The following is a 20005-nucleotide window of genomic DNA, read 5'->3' as shown; positions in this document are numbered from 1 at the left end:
CACATGTGGCCACTGAGCACTTGAAATATGGCCTGTGTTGGGAACAGGCCCCCGAAAATCTGGCCATAAACTGGCCCCAAAACTGGCCATAAACAAAATCTCTGCAGCACCGTGACATGTTCATGATGGCCATGACCCCACGCTGGAAGGTTGTGGGTTTACTGGAATGAGGGCAGGGGACACCTGCCCCACCCAGAGCGGAAAACCGCTTAAAGGCGTTCTTAAACCACAAACAATAGCATGAACGATCTGTGCCTTAAGGACATGCTCCCGCTGCAGATAACTAGCTAAACCCATCCCTTTACTTCGGCCCATCCCTTTGTTTTCCATAAGGAATGCTTTTAGTTAACCTATAATCTATAGAAACAATGCTTATCACTGGCTTGCTGTCAGTAAATATGTGGGTACATCTCTGTTCGAGGCTCTCAGCTCTGAAGACTGTTAGACCCCTGATTTCCCACTCCACACCTCTATATTTCTGTGTGTGTGTCTTTAATTCCTCTAGCACCGCTGGGTTAGGGTCTTCCTGACCAAGCTGGTCTCGGCAGCCTGTAATTGAGGAATTAAACTTTATTTCATTTTCATTGAAATTGCCACATGTGGTTAGTAGCTACCATATTCAACAGTGTAGCACCAAATAGTTTATAAATTGTTTTGGGTAATTTAGTCAATCTCACTGTTTTCAGGTTTTGTCATCTGTAAAATGGTGTAATAATAGTACCTACCTCCCAGGGTTATTTTGAGAATTAAATTAGTTATCCTATCTAAAGTTCTCATAATAATACCTGGTATATAATAATGTTAGCTTTAATATTTATTATTATAAGCATAGCCCATTTTTTTTGCAAGTATTTGCTCCTCTGAGAAAAATCCAGCAAGTTATGGTAATTTGACATTGTCAAAGACTGGTTCAGGCCGGGCACCTTGGCTCATGCCCATAATCCTACCACTTTGGGAACCTGAGGTGGGTGGATCAGTTGAGGTCAGGAGTTCGAGACCAGCCTGGACAAATGGTGAAACCCCATCTCTATTAAAAATACAAAAATTAGCTGGGCGTGATGGTATGTGCCTGTAATCCCAGCTACTCAGGAGACTGAGGCAGAAGAATCACTTGAACCTGGGAGGTGGGAGGTGCAATGAGCCTAGATCGCTCCACTGCACTCCAGTCTGGTGATAGCCAGACTCCATCTGAAAATAAAAACCAAAAAAACAAAGACTAATTCAGCCATGGGTATAAGCTGAGGTCAGCTAGAGGTTTCAGGAAAGGTTTTTGAGACTCTTGATAAACTATAAAGAATTCAAATGATATAGAGCTGGATAAAATAAGAAATAAAAGTGCCCTTAAGACACACATTTAACATTTTACCTTTTAGTGTACCTAGGGTCACTAGATAAAATACAAGGTGCCTCATTAAATTTGAATTTCAGATAAACAATGAATAATTTCTTAGCATAAATTTGTCCCAAATATTGCATGGAACATACTTATACTAATGAATTATTCATTAATTATCTGAAATTCAAATTTAATTGTGTGTCCTATATCTTCATTTATTAAATTGAACAAGCCTAGATATATGGCTTCCAAAACCAATTATATTGTCATTTCTCTGAACTCAGCCAGCCTGGGCTAATTCATAATCCATGTAAAATTTGACAGAGGAAGATTATTGTCCCATTCTCCCTTATATAATATTATACCAGGAACAGGGAGCACTTCACCTCTCTGGGCCTCAGGCAGTTTGTTTATGAAATGGATGTTGAATCAGATTGCCCCAGAGGTTTAATATAGAGTAGCATTTAGGAACATAGGCAATAGAATCAGAATTTCTACGTTGGACTCTTAACCCTGTTACCAGCTGGGTGACCTCAGACAAGGTGCTTTGGTTTCTTCCTTGGTATAAAGGGGAATAATTATAACCTATATCACATATGCTGCTGTAAAAGGTAAATGAGTTAACATAACTGAAAGTTCTTAGAACAGAGCGTGGCACACAGCAAGTTCTCCAGAAATCTTAGCTCTTATTATTATTCCAGCTCTGATTCAGTTGTTTTTATGATCTTCAACAGCTTCTCTAAGACTCAAGAGACAAGAGCTGAGATCGGGGGAGGAAAAATGCTATTAAGGGGACCATTGGGTGTGAAGCACAAGTAAACTATTGAGTTATGTATCTGCTAAAAAATAATTTAGTTGGGGATACTTGAGAGACTAGACTTAAAACATTTGTTTTGAAATTGTAGGGTCCAAAGTATTGCTACTGAAAATCAGACTGGCCATGTTTTCTTGGCAGGCAGCCTTGCAATTAATATCAACTTGGAGTTCTTATCAGAATCTGCTTTTCTACCCTGAAAATGGGCATGTTTGTGATCCAAGTTATCATACTGATGGAGGAATAATCTTCACTGGTGGAAAGAGCTATGCAAATAAATGTATTTAGGGAATGACTAGTGTTTATATGGTCTATTTTTCTTGCTAGAAGAAAGAGCTACAGCTCATTAACTTAACCCTGGGGAGTGGGAAAAAGTCAAATGTCAGGATTCAGAGACTATTGTGTAATCAGTAATTTGGGCAGGCTGCAACCTTTTGTTTGGTTTTCAAAATCTCAGATTCAAAGGCTAAAAAGTCAGCTTTTATTTTCCTTTTATGGCACTTGGTTCATTTTGTGCAGAGGTTCAATTTGTTGCCAAAGAGAATCATAGCTAATTTGAATAATTATATACTAAACTGTAGGGTAGAATTGAAATTGGGGTTGATTGAGAGGCCTGGAAGCAGCAAGCTCCTCCCTGGCATAAGAATTACAGATTCCTATGTAACAAAACATGGCAGTACAAACAAGCATTTCCAATGGATTAAATTTGTTTTGTAGGAAATAGGCAAAAAGAAAAAAGCTAAATTTCACCCATAATGAGAGAGCAGCAAATCCAAACTACATCCAGATATCTTTTTTTGTTTCATTTTGTTTGTTTATTTTATTGTTCTATAAGTTCTAGGGAACATGTGCACAACGTGCAGGTTTCTTATATATGTATACATGTGCCATGATGGTTTGCTGCACCCATCAAGTCATCATTTACATTAGGTATTTCTCCTAATGCTATCCCTCCCCCAGCCCTCCACCCCCGCAGAGGCCCTGGTGTGTGATGTTCCCCGCCCTGTGTCCCAGTGTTCTCATTGTTCAGTTCCCACCTATGAGTGAGAACATGCAGTGTTTGGTTTTCTGTCCTTGCGGTAGTTTGCTGACAATGATGGTTTCCAGCTTCATCCATGTCCCTGCAAAGGACGGGAACTCATCCTTTTTTATGGCTGCATAGTATTCTATGGTGTATATGTGCCACATTTTCTTAATCCAGTCTATCATTGATGGACATTTGGGTTGGTTCCAAGTCTTTACTATTGTGAACAGTGCCGCAATAAACATATGTGTGCATGTGTCTTTATAGCAGCATGATTTGTAATCCTTTGGGTATATACCGGGTAATGGGATCGCTGGGTCAAATGGTATTTCTAGTTCTAGATCCTTGAGGAATTGCCACACTGTCTTCCACAATGGTTGAACTAATTTACACTCCCACCAACAGTGTAAAAGCATTCCTATTTCTCCACATCCTCTCCAGCATCTGTTGTTTCCTGACTTTTGAATGATTGCCATTCTAACTGGCGTGAGATGGTATCTCCTTGTGGTTTTAATTTGCATTTCTCTGATGACCAGTGGTGATAAGCATTTTTTCATGTGTCTGTTGGCTGCATAAATGTCTTCTTTTGAGAAGTGTCTGTTCATATCCTTTGCCCACTTTTTGATGGGGTTGTTTGTTTTTTTCTTATAAATTTGTTTAAGTTCTTTGTAGATTCTGGATATTAGCCCTTTGTCAGATGGGTAGATTGCAAAAATTTTCTACCATTCTGTAGGTTGTCTGTTCACTCTGAAGGTATGTTCTTTTGCTGTGCAGAAGCTCTTTAGTTTAATTAGATCCCATTTGTTAATTTTGGCTTTTGTTGCCATTGCTTTTGGTGTTTTAGTCATGAAGTCCTTGCCCATGCCTATGTCCTGAATGGTATTGCTTAGGTTTTCTTTTAGGGTTTTTATAATTTTAGGTCTAACATTTAAGTCTTTAATCCATCTTGAATTAATTTTTGTATAAGGTGTAAGGAAGGGATCCAGTTTCAGCTTTCTACATATGGCTAGCCAGTTTTCCCAGCACCATTTATTAAATAGGGAATCTTTTCCCCATTTCTTGCTTTTGTCGGGCTTGTCAAAGATCAGATGGTTGGATATGTGTGGTGTTATTTCTGAGGCCTCTGTTCTGTTCCATTTGTCTATATCTCTGTTTTGGTACCAGTACCATGCTGTTTTGGTTACTGTAGCCTTGTAGTATAGTTTGAAGTCAGGTAGCGTGATGCCTCCAGCTTTGTTCTTTTGGCTTAGGATTGTTTTGGCAATGTGGGCTCTTTTTTGATTCCATATGAAATTTACAGTAGTTTTTCCAATTCTATGAAGAAAGTCATTGGTAGCTTGATGGGGATGGCATTGAATCTATAAATGACCTTGGGCAGTATGGCCATTTTCATGATATTGATTGTTCCTATCCATGAGCATGGAATGTTCTTCCATTTGTTTGTGTCCTCTTTTATTTCATTGAGCAGTGGTTTGTAGTTCTCCTTGACGAGGTCCTTCATATGCCTTGTAAGTTGGATTCCTAGGTATTTTATTCTCTTTTTAGCAATTGTGAATGGGAATTCACTCATGATTTGGCTCTGTTTGTCTGTTATTGGTGTATAGGAATGCTTGTGATTTTTGCACATTGATTTTGTATCCTGAGACTGCTGAAGTTGCTTATCAGCTTAAGCAGATTTTGGGCTGAGACAATGGGGTTTTCTAAATATACAATCATGTCATCTGCAAACAGGGACAATTTGACTTCCTCTTTTCCTAATTGAATATGCTTTACTTCTTTCTCTTGCCTGATTGGCCTGGCCAGAACTTCCAACACTACGTTGAATAGGAGTGGTGAGAGAGAGCATCCTTGTCTTGTGCCAGTTTTCAAAGAGAATGCTTCCAGTTTTTGTCCATTCAGTATTATATTGGCTGTGGGTTTGTCAAAAATAGCTCTTATTATTTTGAGATACGTTCCATCAATCCCTAGTTTATTGAGAGTTTTTAGCAAGAAGGGCGGTTGAATATTGTCGAGGGCCTTTTCTCTGCATCTATTGAGATAATCATGTGGTTTTTGTCACTGGTTCTGTTTATGTGATGGATTACGTTTATTGATTTGCATATGTTGAAACAGCCTTGCATCCCAGGGATGAAGCTGACTTGATCGTGGTGGATAAGCTGTTTGATGTGCTACTGGATTCGGTTTGCCAGTATCTTATTGAGGATATTTGTGTCAATGTTCATCAGGGCTATTGGTCTAAAATTCTTTTTTTTTGTTGTGTCTCTGCCAGGCTTTGGTATCAGGATGATTCTGGCCTCATAAAATGAGTTAAGGAGGATTCCCTCTTTCTCTATTAATAGGAGTAGTTTCAGAAAGAATGGTACCAGCTCCTCTTTGTACCTCTGGTGGAATTCTGCTGTGAATCCATCAGGTCCTGGACTTTATTTGGTTGGTAGGCTATTAATTATTGCTTCAATTTCATAGCCTGTTATTGGTCTATTCAGAAATTCAACTTCTTCCTGGTTTAGTCTTGGGAGTGTGTATGTGTCCAGGAATTTATCCATTTCTTCTAGTTTTTCTAGTTTATTTGCGTAGAGGTGCTTATAGTATTCTCTGATGGTAGTTTGTATTTCTGTGGGATCGGTGGTGCTATCCCCTTTATCATTTTTTATTGCATCTATTTGATTCTTCTCTCTTTTCTTCTTTATTAGTCTTGCTAGTGGTCTATAAATTTTGTTGGTCTTTTCAAAAAACCAGCTCCTGGGCCAGGTGTGGTGGCTTACACCTATAATCCCAGCACTTCGGGAGGCTGAGGTGGGCAGATCAAGAGGTCAGGAGATTGAGACCATCCTGGCTAACCTGAGGAAACCCCGTCTCTACTAAAAATACAAAAACTAGCCAGGTGTGGTGGCGGGCGCCTGTAGTCCAAGATACATGGGAAGCTGAGGCAGGAGAATGGCGTGAACCCAGGAGGCAGAGCTTGCAGTCAGCCAAGATCCCACTGCTGCACTCCAGCCTGCGCAACAGAGCAAGACTCTGTCTCAAAAAAAAAAAAAAAAAAAAAAAAAAATGAGCTCCTGGATTCATTGATTTTTTGAAGGGTTTTTTGTGTCTCTATCTCCTTCAGTTCTGCTCTGATCTTAGTTATTTCTTGCCTTCTGCTAGCTTTTGAATGTGTTTGATCTTGCTTCTCTAGTTCTTTTAATTGTGATGTTAGGGTGTCGATTGTAGATCTTTCCTGCTTTCTCTTGTGGGCATTTAGTGCTATAAATTTCCCTCTACACAGTGCTTTAAATGTGTCCCAGAGATTCTGGTATGTTGTGTCTTTTTTCTCATTGGTTTCAAACAACATCTTTATTTCAGCCTTCATTTCGTTATGTACCCATAGTCATTCAGGAGCAGGTTGTTCAGTTACCATGTAGTTGAGTGGTTTTGAGTGAGTTTCTTAATTCTGAGTTCTAATTTGATTGCACTATGATCTGAGAGACAGTTTGTTGTGATTTCTGTTCTTTTACATTGGCTGAAGAGTGCTTTACTTCCAATTATGTGGTCAATTTTAGAGTAAGTGCAAAGTAGTGCTGAGAAGAATATATATTCTGTTGATTTGGGGTGGAGAGTTCTGTAGATGTCTATCAGGTCTGCTTGGTGCAGAGTTGAGTTCAAGTCCTGGATATCCTTGTTAACCTTCTGTCTCGTTGATCTGTCTAATGTTGACAGTGGGGTGTTAAAATCTCCCATTACTATTTTGTGGGAGTCTAAGTCTCTTTGTAGGTCTCTAAGGACTTGCTTTATGAATCTGGGTGCTCCTGTATTGGGTGCATATATATTTAGGATAGTTAGCTCTTCTTGTTGAATTGATCCCTTTACCATTATGTAATGGCCTTCTTCGTCTCTTTTGACCTTTGTTGGTTGAAAGTCTGTTTTATCAGAGACTAGGATTGCAACCCCTGCTTTTTTTTTTTTTTTTTTTGCTTTCCATTTGCTTGGTAGATCTTCCTCTATCCCTTTATTTTGAGCCTATGTGTGTCTCTGCAGGTGAGATGGGTCTCCTGAATACAGCACACTGATAGGTCTTGACTCTTTATCCAATTTCCTAGTCTGTGTCTTTTAATTGGGGCATTTAGCCCATTTACATTTAAGGTTAACCTTGTTATGTGTGAATTTGATTCTGTCATTATGATGTTCGCTGGTTATTTTGCCCATTAATTGATGCAGTTTCTACATAGCATCAATGGTCTTTACAATTTGGGATGTTTTTGCAGTGGCTGGTACCGGTTGTTTCTTTCCATGTTTAGTGCTTCCTTCAGGAGCTCTTGTAAGGTAGGCCTGGTGGTGACAAAATCTCTTAGCATTTGCTTGTCTGCAAAGGATCTTATTTCTTCTTCACTTATGAAGCTTAGTTTGGCTGGATATGAAATTCTGGGTTGAAAATTCTTTTCTTTAAGAATGTTGAATATTGGCCCCCACTCTCTTCTGGCTTGTAGAGTTTCTTCCAAGAGATCAGCTGTTAGTTTGATGGGCTTCCCTTTGTGAGTAACCTGACCATTCTCTCTGTCTGCCCTTAACATTTTTTCCTTGATTTCAACCTTGGTGAATCTGACAATTATGTGTCTTGGGGTTGCTCTTCTCTAGGAGTATCTTTGTGGTATTCTCTGTATTTTCTGAATTTGAATGTTGGCTTGCCTTGCTAGGTTGGGGTGCTCCTGGATAATAACCTTAAGAGTGTTTTCCAGTTTGGTTCCATTCTCCCCATCACTTTCAGGTGCACCAATCAAACATAGATTTGGTCTTTTCACATACTCCCATATTTCTTGGAGGCTTTGTTCATTTCTTTTTACTCTTTTTTCTCTAAACTTCTCTTCTTGCTTTATTTCATTAATTTTATCTTCAATCACTGATATCCTTCCTTCCACTTGATCGAATCAGCTGTTGAAGCTTGTGTGTGCATCACAAAGTTCTTGTGCCATGGTTTTTAGCTCCATCAGTCATTTAAGCTCTTCTCTACGCCTTTTATTCTAGTTAGCCATTCGTCTAACCTTTTTTCAAGGTTTTTACCTTCCTTGCGATGGGTTAGAACATGCTGCTTTTGCTCAGAGAAGTTTGTTATTACCGACCCTCTGAAGCCTACTTCTGTCAACTCATCAAAGTCATTCTCTGTCCAGCTTTGTTCCATTGCTGGCGAGGAGGTACAATCCTTTAGGGGAGAAGAGGCACTCTGGTTTTTAGAATTTTCAGCTTTTCTGCTCTGGTTTCTCCCCATCTTTGTGGTTTTATCTACCTTTGGTCTTTGATGATGGTGACCTACAGATGGGGTTTTGGTGTGGATATCTTTTTTGTTGATGTTGATGCTATTCGTTTCTGTTTGTTAGTTTTCCTTCTAACAGTCAGGTCCCCCAGCTGCAGGTCTGTTGGAGTTTGCTGGATGTCCACTCCAGACCCTGTTTGCCCGGGTATCAGCAGTGGAGGCTGCAGAACAGTAAATATTGCTGCCTGATCCTTCCTCTGGAAGCTTCACCCCAGTGGGGCACCCACCTGTATGAGGTGTCTGTCAGTCCCTACTGGGAGGTGTCTCCCAGTTAGGCTACATGGGGGTCAGGGACCCACTTGAGGAGGCAGTCTGTCTGTTCTCAGAGCTCAAACACTGAGCTGGGAGAACCACTGCTCTCTTGAGAGCTATCAGTCAGGGACGTTTAAGTCTGCAGAAGTTTCTGCTGCCTTCTCTTCAGCTATACCCTGTCCCCAGAGGTGGAGTCTATAGAGGCAGTAGGCCTTGCTGAGCAGCGGTGGGCTCCACCCAGTTCGAGCTTCCCTGCTGCTTTGTTTACCTACTCAAGCTTCAGCAATGGCGGACACCCCTCCCCCCACCAGGCTGTAGCCTTGCAGGTCAATCTCAGACTGCTGCACTAGCAGTGGACAAGGCTGCATGGGCGTGGGACCCGCCAAGCCAGGCACAGGAGTGAATCTCCTAGTCTGCCGGTTGGTAAGACCATGGGAAAAGCACAGTATTTGGGCAGAAGTGTCCTGTTTTTCCAGGTACAGTCTATCATGGCTTCCCTTGGCTAGGAGAGGGAAATTCCCTGACCCCTTGTGCTTCCCGGGTGAGGCGACACCCTGCCCTGCTTCGGCTCACCCTCCATGGGCTGCACCCACTGCCCAACCAGTCCCAATGAGATGAACCAGGCACCTCAGTTGGAAATGCAGAAACCACCTGTCTTCTGTGTCCGTCACGCTGGGAGCTGCAGACCAGAGCTATTCCTATTCAGCCATCTTGGAACAGAAAACAAACAAACAAACAAACAAACACAAAACAGATTCTATTTTTTAATCTATCAGTTTGACAAAACTCTGAAAGTTTGACAATGCATGCTACTGGCAAGGCTGTTGGGAAACAAGTCCTCTCATACTTGTTAATGACATAAATTGGCACCCAGTCTGTGGGAAAATTCAGCAAAATCTATCAAAATTACATATTAAAAGCATAAGACCTTTGATCCAACAATCATGCTTATAGGGTTTCATCCTAAAAAATTCCTGTGCTTCTATAAAATAACATATACAGAGTTTTTCTTTTTAAATTGAAAATAATTCACATGCCACAGAATTCACCATTTTGAAGTACACAATTCAGTGAGTTCTAGTATATTCACAAGGTTTTGAAGCCATCACCGCTATCTAATTTCAGAACATTTCATAATTCCCACCCCTAATCCCAAGCAACCACTAATTTACTTTCTGTCTCTATGGATTTGCCTATTTTGGACATTTCATACAAATGAAATTATACAATATGTAGCCTTTTGTGTCTGGCTTATTTCACTTAGCATAATGTTTTCAAGGCTCATCTGCTTTGTAAGATATGTCAATACTTCATTCTTTTTATGGCTGATTAATATTCAGTTGTATATATATATATACCACATTTTGTTTATCTACTCATCAGCTAATGAACATTTGAATTGATTCCAGTTCTTGAATACTACGAACCATGCTAATCTGTGAACATTTGTGCACAAGCTTTTGTGTGAACATGTTCTCAATTTTCTTGAGTGTTTGCCCAGGAGTAGAATTTTTGGATCATATGGTAAATCTGTTTAACCAAAAGGCTATTTCTTTCTTTTTTTTTTTTGAGACGGAGTGTTGCTCCGTCATCCAGGCTGGAATGCAGTGGCATAATCTCAGCTCACTGCAACCTCTGCCTCCTGGGTTCAAGTGATTCCCCTGCCTCAGCCTCCCAAGTAGCTGGGATTACAGGAGTGCACCACCGTGCCTGGCTCATTTTTGCATTTTTAGTAGAGACAGGATTTTATCATGTTGGCCAAGCTGGTCTCAAACACCTGACCTCCTGTGATCCACCCACCTCGGCCTCCCAAAGTGCTGGGTTTACAGGTATGAGCCACCGTGCCCAGCCCCAAAAGGCTATTCCTTGTAGCATAATTTATAACAGCAAAACCACAGTGGAACAACCAGTGCATTCATCAATAAAGGACTGGTTAAATAAACTATGATGCATCCACACAATGGAATATTGGATGCCCTTAAAATCAAGAGAATGATTTCTATGCACTGATAAGGAAAGATTTTCAAGATGTATTAACTTAAAAAAAAAAACAAGGTACGGAAGAGTTTGTATCCAGTCTTAGCTTTTGTATAAGATAAACATAAAGGAACCTTTGAAGGATGCACAAAAAATTATGAGAATTATTAGACAAAAGAGCAAAGAGTGGATGCATTATTTCTGATATTAACATATATCTTTTAATTTTGTTTTTAAATCAGGTGTATATATTATCTATTCAAAATAAAATTTTAAAAATTTTTATGGAATATGCAGTGATGAGAGTTATTATTTGTTTAAGGTGGTTCCAAGCTGTGGCTGATCTGGGAATGCCACCCCATTGTACTTCACATTAAGAGGGCATTATTTGGCTGGGTACGGTGGCTCACGCCTGTAATCTCAGTAGTTTGGGAGGCCAAGGCAGGAGAAATTGCTTGAATCCAAGACTTCAAGAACAGCCTGGGCAACACAGGGAGATCCCATCTCTACAAAAAATAAAAAATTAGCTGGGCGTGGTAGTGTGTGCCTGTAGTCCCAGCTATTCATGGGGGGTTGGGGTGGGAGGATTGCTTGAACTCAAGATATCAAGGCTGCAGTGAGTTATGATCACACCACGGCACTCAGCCTGGGTGACAGAGTGAAACCCTATCTCAATTTAAAAAAAAGAAAGAAGGCACTGTTTTAAGGGAGCAATGAAATGATATTGTATAGTTATTTATAGATATGATTTATGCATAATCAAATTCAAAGTTATTTAACCAAAGGCTAAGACCATAAGAAAAAGATGTGGCACAAAAGATTAATCAGTTTCTAAGAGAGTTTTGAAATATGAATCATCAACATTAGAATGTTTTGGAGTGTTTGCTAAAAATGAAGACCTCTAAGACCAACTGAGTCAGACTTTCTAGATCTTGAGCCCAGAATTTGGCGTTTTAAAGTCCCCAGATTATTCTTCTGCACACAAAAATGTGAGACCCTTCGGTCTATTAAAATACACAAAACAAATATTTTAAGTTAGTTAATACCTAGTATACTTCATGTTAGTTACATTATCTCCTGAATTTTTTCCATGAGATAATTCCACAGACTGGTTATCTTTTTAAAAACATGTGAGTTTAAGCCAGATGTGATGGCATACATTTGTAGTCTCAGCTACTTAGGAGGCTGAGGCAAGAGGATTGTTTGAGCACAGGAGTTCAAGTCCAGCCTTGGCAACATAGCAAGACCCCATCTCTATAAGCAAAAACGTGTGAGTTTAACCTGACATTGAGGGAAACTGTGTGGAAACAACTTCAGGACTCCTAGATCCATGAAGGCAAGGACTGGGTCTACCAGGCTCAGAAGCATTTCCCCAGCATCAACGTCAGTTCCTGTGTCTTAGGCATCATCTGAAATATTTTACCAATTCTCCCCTTTTTAAAAAATTAGTCCTAATGGTTAATTTAGCTTTAGACTAACAAAAGATGGTGGTGGTATCTGAAAAGGTTCTGAGAACAAGAACAGGAAGGAAACACCTCATAAGAGTTCTCTACAACAGTATTAAAAACCAGTTATCTTCTCTTGACTTTAATCATAAAATAACATTAATATACAGAAAACTAGGTAGAACCATACAATGTAAAATCTGAAAACCACAATAGAAATTAGTTAGGCTGAAGCTTCTGTTTTACAAATGAGATCAAGTGACTGGCACAGGTTTATAAATGTTGAATTCCTTGAATTGGGATCTCTGAAGTTTTTCTCTGGTTAGCAGTGTCCAAAATTCAAACATGAATCATGAAATAAAGCACAGAGAAGTCCAAGTCTCTCATCTTATCAGTGAGGAGATGAAGGCCCAGGAAAGTAAAGTGGTCAAGTTAGGACATGAAAGTAGTTCTTTTGACTCTAATCCCTGTTTGTCTCTTGACATCACCCTACCTCTATTTAGTTACCAACATGAGCATTTTCCAAAAGAGTCACTCTCATACTTCAAACCTTCAAACTGGTCCATGCCCAGTTGGGCTTACTAGAGCCAACTTTCATAATGTCCTACCTAATCTAACATTTTTTGTATCATTAAGATAGATGGTAGAAATTATTTGCATATATATTATAATGTATAAAATAACAGAAAAATTCCCCAAAATTTAAAAATTGGCTATTTGTAGGAGGCCCCCTTATTTATTTATTTATTTTTTGAGACAGAGTATCACTCTGTCGCCCAGGTTGGAGTGCAGTGGCGTGATCTCAGCTCACTGCAGCCTCTGCCTTCTGGGTTCAAGCAATTCTCCTGCCTCAGCCTCCTGAGTAGCTGGGACTACAGGTGCGTGCCACCACGCCTGGCAAATTTTTTGTATTTTCAGTAGAGACAGGGTTTCACCATGTTGGCCAGGATGGTCTTGATCTCCTGACCTCGTTGTCTGCCCACCTCAGCCTCCCAAAGTGCTGGAATTACAGGTGTGAACCACCGCGCCCAGAGGAGGCCCCCTCTTAATCTGAGCTCAGCACTGCAGAAAGATGCACATGGAAGAGTGAGGATGGGAGCCTATGAAGTCAAGTCAACCTTTATGACTCATACAGAAACACTCTTTGTAAGACATGTTTCATTATATTATTTTATGTTTGTATATGTTTGGAATTTTCCATAATAAAAGCCTTTTTAAAAAAGAGATAATTGTGAAATCAGGTAACTTGTTTGAAATTCACCATAGCGAAATTGGTGGTCAGAGAAAGCTTTGTAGACAAATTGAAATTTAAGCTAGGTTTTAAAGGAAGGAGACTGGAGAAGAGGCACTAGGGAGTATCAAGCAGTAGTAATCAAATTCATTCCACAAAAAGATACTGAGCATGATATGCTATGTCTAACAGGAGTAAATTTAGCTGGCTTCAAAGAGGTGGAAGTTTATTTCTCACTCATGCAAAAGAAGTCTGGAAGTGGGTGGACAGGAATTGGCATACCATCTCCATGGTGTCCCTAGGGAACCTCAGGATGTGCTCTTTCATCTCCTGCCTTGCCATCCATTCTCAAGGTCATCTGATGGGGCAAGATGGCTGCTAAAGCTACAGGCATCACTCTACATTTCATGAAGGGAGGGTGAGGTTGGAAGGGAAAAATTTCACAAAGCACTTCCATTTACACATTACATGTTGTACATACTACCTAATCACATGCACATCCTTAGCCGCAAGACAGGCTGAAAAACAGCCTCTGCTGAGAATATACTCAGCTAAAATTCAGGGTTCTGTTATCATAAGGAAGAAGGAGAGAATGAGTATTTGGTAGGCAAAAACAATCCTTGCCACATTATGCTTTGCAGGAAGTATAAAATGGTAGGTAAGAGTGCTGGATGGGGTAACAGAAGCCAGACGTGGAATGCAGACCCTCCACTTATTTGTTATGTGACTTTGGAAAAGTTGTAACTAAAACTCTCTAAGCATCAGATTCTTCATCTGCAAATAAAAAGGGATTTGCTAATAAGAGAAAATAAGGTATGTAAGGCACCTGGCACAAAGGAGGTGCTCAATGAACCCCTGTTATTTTACTCATGATATATTAGAGATTTAGAGATGAATAAAAAGATTTTCTCTGCCTGTAAGTAATTAGCAAAAATATTGTATTGGAGAAAATAGGCCACTGATAAAAGCTGATGGAATTACTAACTCATTATTTTCTCAGTTTCATTAACGGATGAGTTATATCATGGTCTGCAATATTATCTTCAAAGATGAAACAAAATGGAACTTCATTGCAGTACTTATTCTTTTCTGCAATGCCTTTAATACATAATCTACAGACTTTAACAAGTGTTAAATCAAACCCCATTCCCTCTCAATTCACCTGCACAAAAAAAGTAGAAATAGATATATTCCCCATGGATTTAAGAATGAGATTTCCAAGATTTGGTCTTTTGAGAAGCCATAAAATAAATCCTGAGGGATCACAACATTCTAGATTAAAATAAATGTGGAAAAGGAGCTACCTCTAAATTATTTTTTCTTTTTTTGATGGAAGTGAGGGCAAATAGTGGAGATGCCAATAATGTGAATTCAACTTTTTCTATTAGGAAGTTTAAAAGGGAGGAGAAACTGAGATGTGTGAGAAATTCAGGCTGTAATGAGTTTTCACACTTGTCTCAACTCAATGAGTTTACTAGTCAAAGCGCTTGCCTTTTCCATGATATTTTCACCTCTACTGCTCTCCTTTATAGATTTGCTTCATACAAATTCATTTCTGAAAATGAAATAGGACAGGGGAAAAAAAAGCGAATGTTAAAGCAATGACAAAATTTTTGTATTTTCACTGGATTTAACTTACCATAAGCCAGATTTAATTTTCTCTTCTGGGACTATGATGACTCTCGTGGTTATTTTTATTAAGGTAAGAATTAATCTTAGATTCCCCAAAAAGCATTATATTGTAACTGTCCTTCTGATGTTTGCGATTGTCTCCATGCGATTACTCCCTCCCTCGCTTCACCCCCTATGACCAGCTCATGACCACAGACTTCAAGTGCCAGGGTATTCGCTGTTTGTCAAGACAAGCCACTCCTGCTATGATGATTAGAAAGTTCTGAATCTATCTTATCTCTTCTTCTCTCAAATCCCCATTTATTTGTCCTGATTCTCCCTACTGTAGCCATACAGAAAAAGCCTAATCCCTTTTCTACTTGAAAACCTTTTAAAATATTGAAAGACATACAATTATTACATTACCCAATACCTTATCTCCTCCAGACTAAACAAACCTACTTCCTTTAACTGTTCCTACCAGCTCTGCTTTTGAGCCCGTCACTTTCCACGTGGCTTTTCTAAGGGAACTCTGGTTTGTCTACATACACAGACTTGTTAGAATTCTCTGTCCCATATTTAGAGGGCTTCTTACCACACATAAAATGGGTCCTAGGTTTAAGGATTTGAGGTAGACCCAGAGATGTACCACCCAGATCCCCTTTCAAGAAATGGGTTGTTACTCCTGCTTGTGGGAGCACAGTCAGCAAAAAGGCTTGAGCAATCAGCCATTGAAAGATTGCTTCAGCTGCAGAGAGCTACCATGCCCAAGGTCCTGCCCTTCCCAGGAAAGATCACATCCAGTGACTGATCAAGGTGGGGGTATAGATACTTGGCCATTTCTGCCCCATGCAGGACAACTTTTACCGGACATTTTTGCTCCAAAGTTCCTGATACAGGAGACTGAGTCTGTCTGGCTGAGTCTACCATTGGTCCTGCAATGTAACTCAACTTCTCCCACTGCCTAATCCTTCTTCCTCCCGCTCCCTTCCATAATGGTTGATCACAAGGCTCTCCATAGCAAACACAGAATCCTTCTCAGAGTTTGCTTGCTGAGGAACTCAACATGCGATAGGACCTCCAACTCCTTCATCACATAGAATAAAGCATTTCATTTCAAATCAGGTCTCAATACCATACGGCAATCCTATTATTTGTCCTTGGGTCATTAATTTATTTGCAAGCCAGGTTTTCATTTTCTTCTCCTTTCCTCCCTTCTGAAAGAGTTTCCTCTGCTAATCTGCAAACCTATGGGGGCAATCAGAAAAGTAGATCTTACTAGCACAAGTTTGATTTTTCTAGCATGGGCCTTTGTCTGAAATAGCTTCTATTTGTCTCCCCAGATTCATTTTTTACTCTGCCCTCTGCCTCAGGAAGATCATCTTTCTGGACTCTATCATTTAACTCATGTGCCCTCTGGCTTCCTGTAGGATTCGGCCAATGAGGAGTCCCAGCAAGAGAAGGAAGAAGACAGGAAAGTGGGTCGGAGTATTTTTTTCCCTGGCTCCCTCTCTAGGAGTTTGTCTTGGGTTGAGCGTTCCACTTGACTGACCGGTATGTTCCTCTTCTTTGAGGTTCTAGTCATCTCCCCCTCATCTTATCCCTTCAGTCTTCAGGTTCTTGCAATTTACTTGTGGTTCTCCTATAACTCAAATTCTTCCTTGCAAATAAACCCCCTTTGAATGATTTTATGTTAGTTTAAGAGTACAATCTCTTTCCTATTGGTATCCTGACTAATACAATCTTCCCTGGACTTAGATGTTTACAGGGAATTATCTCCATGGACTTGCTCTTTGTCCTTCTGATTTGGTTGTGTTGACCTCTGCTTCTTCATAGCACTTTTTCTCAAGCTTCGCAATCTAACACCACTTACCTCTCCCTCAGGAAAACTCTATCCCATTCCATAGGAGAGGGTTTTACTGCTTTATTCTTTCTTTTCATATTCTAGAACTATATTATTTTGGTTACTGTAACTATAAAATGTTTTAATATTTGGTAGAGCTAGACTCCCCTCACTACTCTTCTTTCTTCAGAGCAATGACCTCTTAATTTTAAAGATACTTATGTTAACATAACTAGCATGTATTCTTAGCAGCTATGTAATTATTTCATTTGACTTTCACAGTAATTCTGGATGATAGGGATTATTACAATTCTTATGATAAAAAAACTGAAGCTCAAAAAAGTTAAAAGTTGTGTTCAGGCCGGGCATAGTGGTTCACGCTTGTTATCCCAGCACTTTGGGAGACTGAGGCAGGCAGATTGCTTGAGCCCAGGAGTTCAAGACCAGCTTGGGCAATATGGCGAAACCCTGGCTCTACAAAAAATACAAAAATTAGCCAGGAGCGGTGGTGCATGCCTGTAGTCCCAACTATTAGGGATGCTGAGGTGGGAGGATCACTTGAGCCTCACTCAAGGCTGCAGTGAGCTTTGAGTGTGTCACTGTGCTTCAGCCTGGATGACAGAGTGAGACCCTGTCTCAAAAACCAACAACAACAAAAAATTGTTTTCAGTCACCAGTCTAGTAAATGGCACATCTAATATTTCAACTAAAATCTGACTCCAAAGTCTACATGTTATAGTGATCTTCATAACTCAATTAGACGTCCCTTATTTTACTTCAGTATCTGTCATATTAGAAGTCTAGGGTTAGGAAATGTTTATAAAGGATATTATAAAGGACATTGGGTTCATGAACCCAAGAACAGTAAGGTATATTGTTCTGATAGTGTGGGTGAGAAGGAGCTGAGGGACATAATAAGCTCAAGTATGTCCAGCAGAATATAAACTCCGTGACAGTAAGATGTTGCCTGTCTCATTTACAATACTATCCCTAGTATCTCTACCAGAGCTTCACACATTTTTTGGCATTCAGTAAGTATTTGGAACAGAGAAAATTATGAGGTCTTATCCCTGTTATCCAGGAATTTATCATCTAGATGGGAGGCAAGATACAGACACCTACAAACTTAATTTACAATACAAGATAAAAATTTTTGTTCAAGGAACAAGAGAAAAATAGAATATGATAATGTTATAAGTAAAAACATTAACTTGACAATTTACTGACGTAGATAAAAAATGGTCGTTTGGGAGTTTTGTGTGTGTGTGTGTGTGTGTGTGTGTTTGTGTTTAGACAGAATCTCACTTTGTCACCAGGCTGGAGTGCAGTGGCACAATCTCGGCTCACTGCAATCTCTGCCTCCCGGGTTCAAGTGATTCTCCTGCCTCAGCCTCTGGAGTAACTGGGACTACAGGCACACGCCACTATGCCCAGCTAATTTTTGTATTATTAGTAGAGACAGGGTTTCACCATGTTGACCAGGATGGTCTCGCTCTCTTGACCTCGTGATCCGCCCAACTCAGCCTCCCAAAGTGCTGGGATTACAGGCGTGAGCCACCACACACAGCCCCTTTGGGAATTTTATGGAGGTGATGATTACTTCTGTTTGGGAAAATCATGGAAGATTGAATGGGGAAGTTGGGATTTGATCCAGGTGTGAGAGATCAGTAGGTTGGTATACGTAGAGACATAGATCAATTGTATTTTAGCCAGGGTGAATGGCATACAACAAAGCATGAGGGTTAGGAAGGCCCAATGTATTCTGGAGAAAGTTTAAATCAAAGTATTTTTTATCTTCAAGGGACTCAAAGATTTGGAAAAAATGTTTAGTGTAGATAATTAAGAGGGTAGATTGGAGGTAAGATCAGCAATGATTCGCTTTGTGTGAGTAGCTTATAAATCCAACTTATCAAATATTATTAAGCTCCTACACTGTGCCTGGTGGATAAGTTTCACCTTCATTTCATGTTTCACTTGATTTCTACAGTATGTTACTACTTATCTCTCTCCTTCTCTCTTGAACACTATCCTGGTAACTCCCTTGGTCTTGCTCTCCTTATTCTCCTCATCCCTGCTGACAAGTTGGTTGTAGCTCCTTTCCTCGTCCCTCTGCCTCCTCCTTAAGCCTCTTCTCTCTTTCTTCTATCCTTCTTTGTGGTTGATCTCATCCGTGTGGATGACCTCACATTTTCTGCCAATGATTTCCAAATTTCTATCCCCATCTCAGACTTCAGTTCTGATCCTCAGATTATTAAATCCTGCTGCCTTGAGGACATTTTATCTGAATGTCCCAATGGTGCTTCTAACTTAATATAATTAAAGTTTAACTATTTCTCTCACCAACCTTTCTCTGCTTCGTGAATAACCTACTCTAGTTAAGGGTCACTCTCTATTCTGTTTCCCAAGTCAGAGGCAGGTGATTTATTCTCTGTGACTTCTTCACTCTCACCTTGGAATTGGTCATTAAATCCTATAACCTCCATATCCTATATATCTCACTAGTCTGACATCTTTTTTTTTAATCCTCATTACCACTGCCTTAATTCAAGATCTTATTTTCTCAGATCTGGATATCATATTCCTCATTCTGGTTTCTCTGCTTCAAGTCTAAATTTTCCAAGTCACCTATAGTTTCAAATATCTTTTAAAAATAAATTCTGAGGCCCATCTCTGTGGCTCATGCCTGTAATCCCAGCACTTTGGGAGGCCAAGACAAGAGAATCACTTGAGCCCAGGAGTTCAAAACCAGCCTGGGTAACATAAAAAGACCTCATCTCTACAACATTTTTTTTTTTTAAATTAGCCAGGCATAGTGGCTCATGCCTGTGGTCCCAGCTACTCAGCTACTCAGGAGGCTGAGGTGGGAGGATTGCTTGAGCCCCAGAGGTCAAGACCGCAGTGAGCCATGATTGCACCACTGCATGGTAGCCTGGGTGACAGTGAGACCCTGTCCCACCTAAAAAAAGAGAATCCTAATCATATTGTCCTCTTTTTTAAAGTCTTTGCTGACTCTCCATCCTCTGCGGCAGTGGTTTTCCAAAATTTTTAAACATAATATATTCTTTTTTTAGTTGAAATATTAAATTTGAATTCTCTTCAATGGGCATCTAACAAAGCGGAGACAAATAATAAATCTATATTCATTTAAAAATCATTTAAAGTGTATTGGTTTTCTATTATATAACAGT

Source organism: Pongo abelii, chromosome 4, assembly GCF_028885655.2.
Source record: "Pongo abelii isolate AG06213 chromosome 4, NHGRI_mPonAbe1-v2.0_pri, whole genome shotgun sequence".
Taxonomy (NCBI): Eukaryota; Metazoa; Chordata; class Mammalia; order Primates; family Hominidae; genus Pongo; species Pongo abelii.
The sequence above is the reverse complement of the archived record's forward strand: the minus strand, read 5'-3'. Positions refer to the sequence as shown.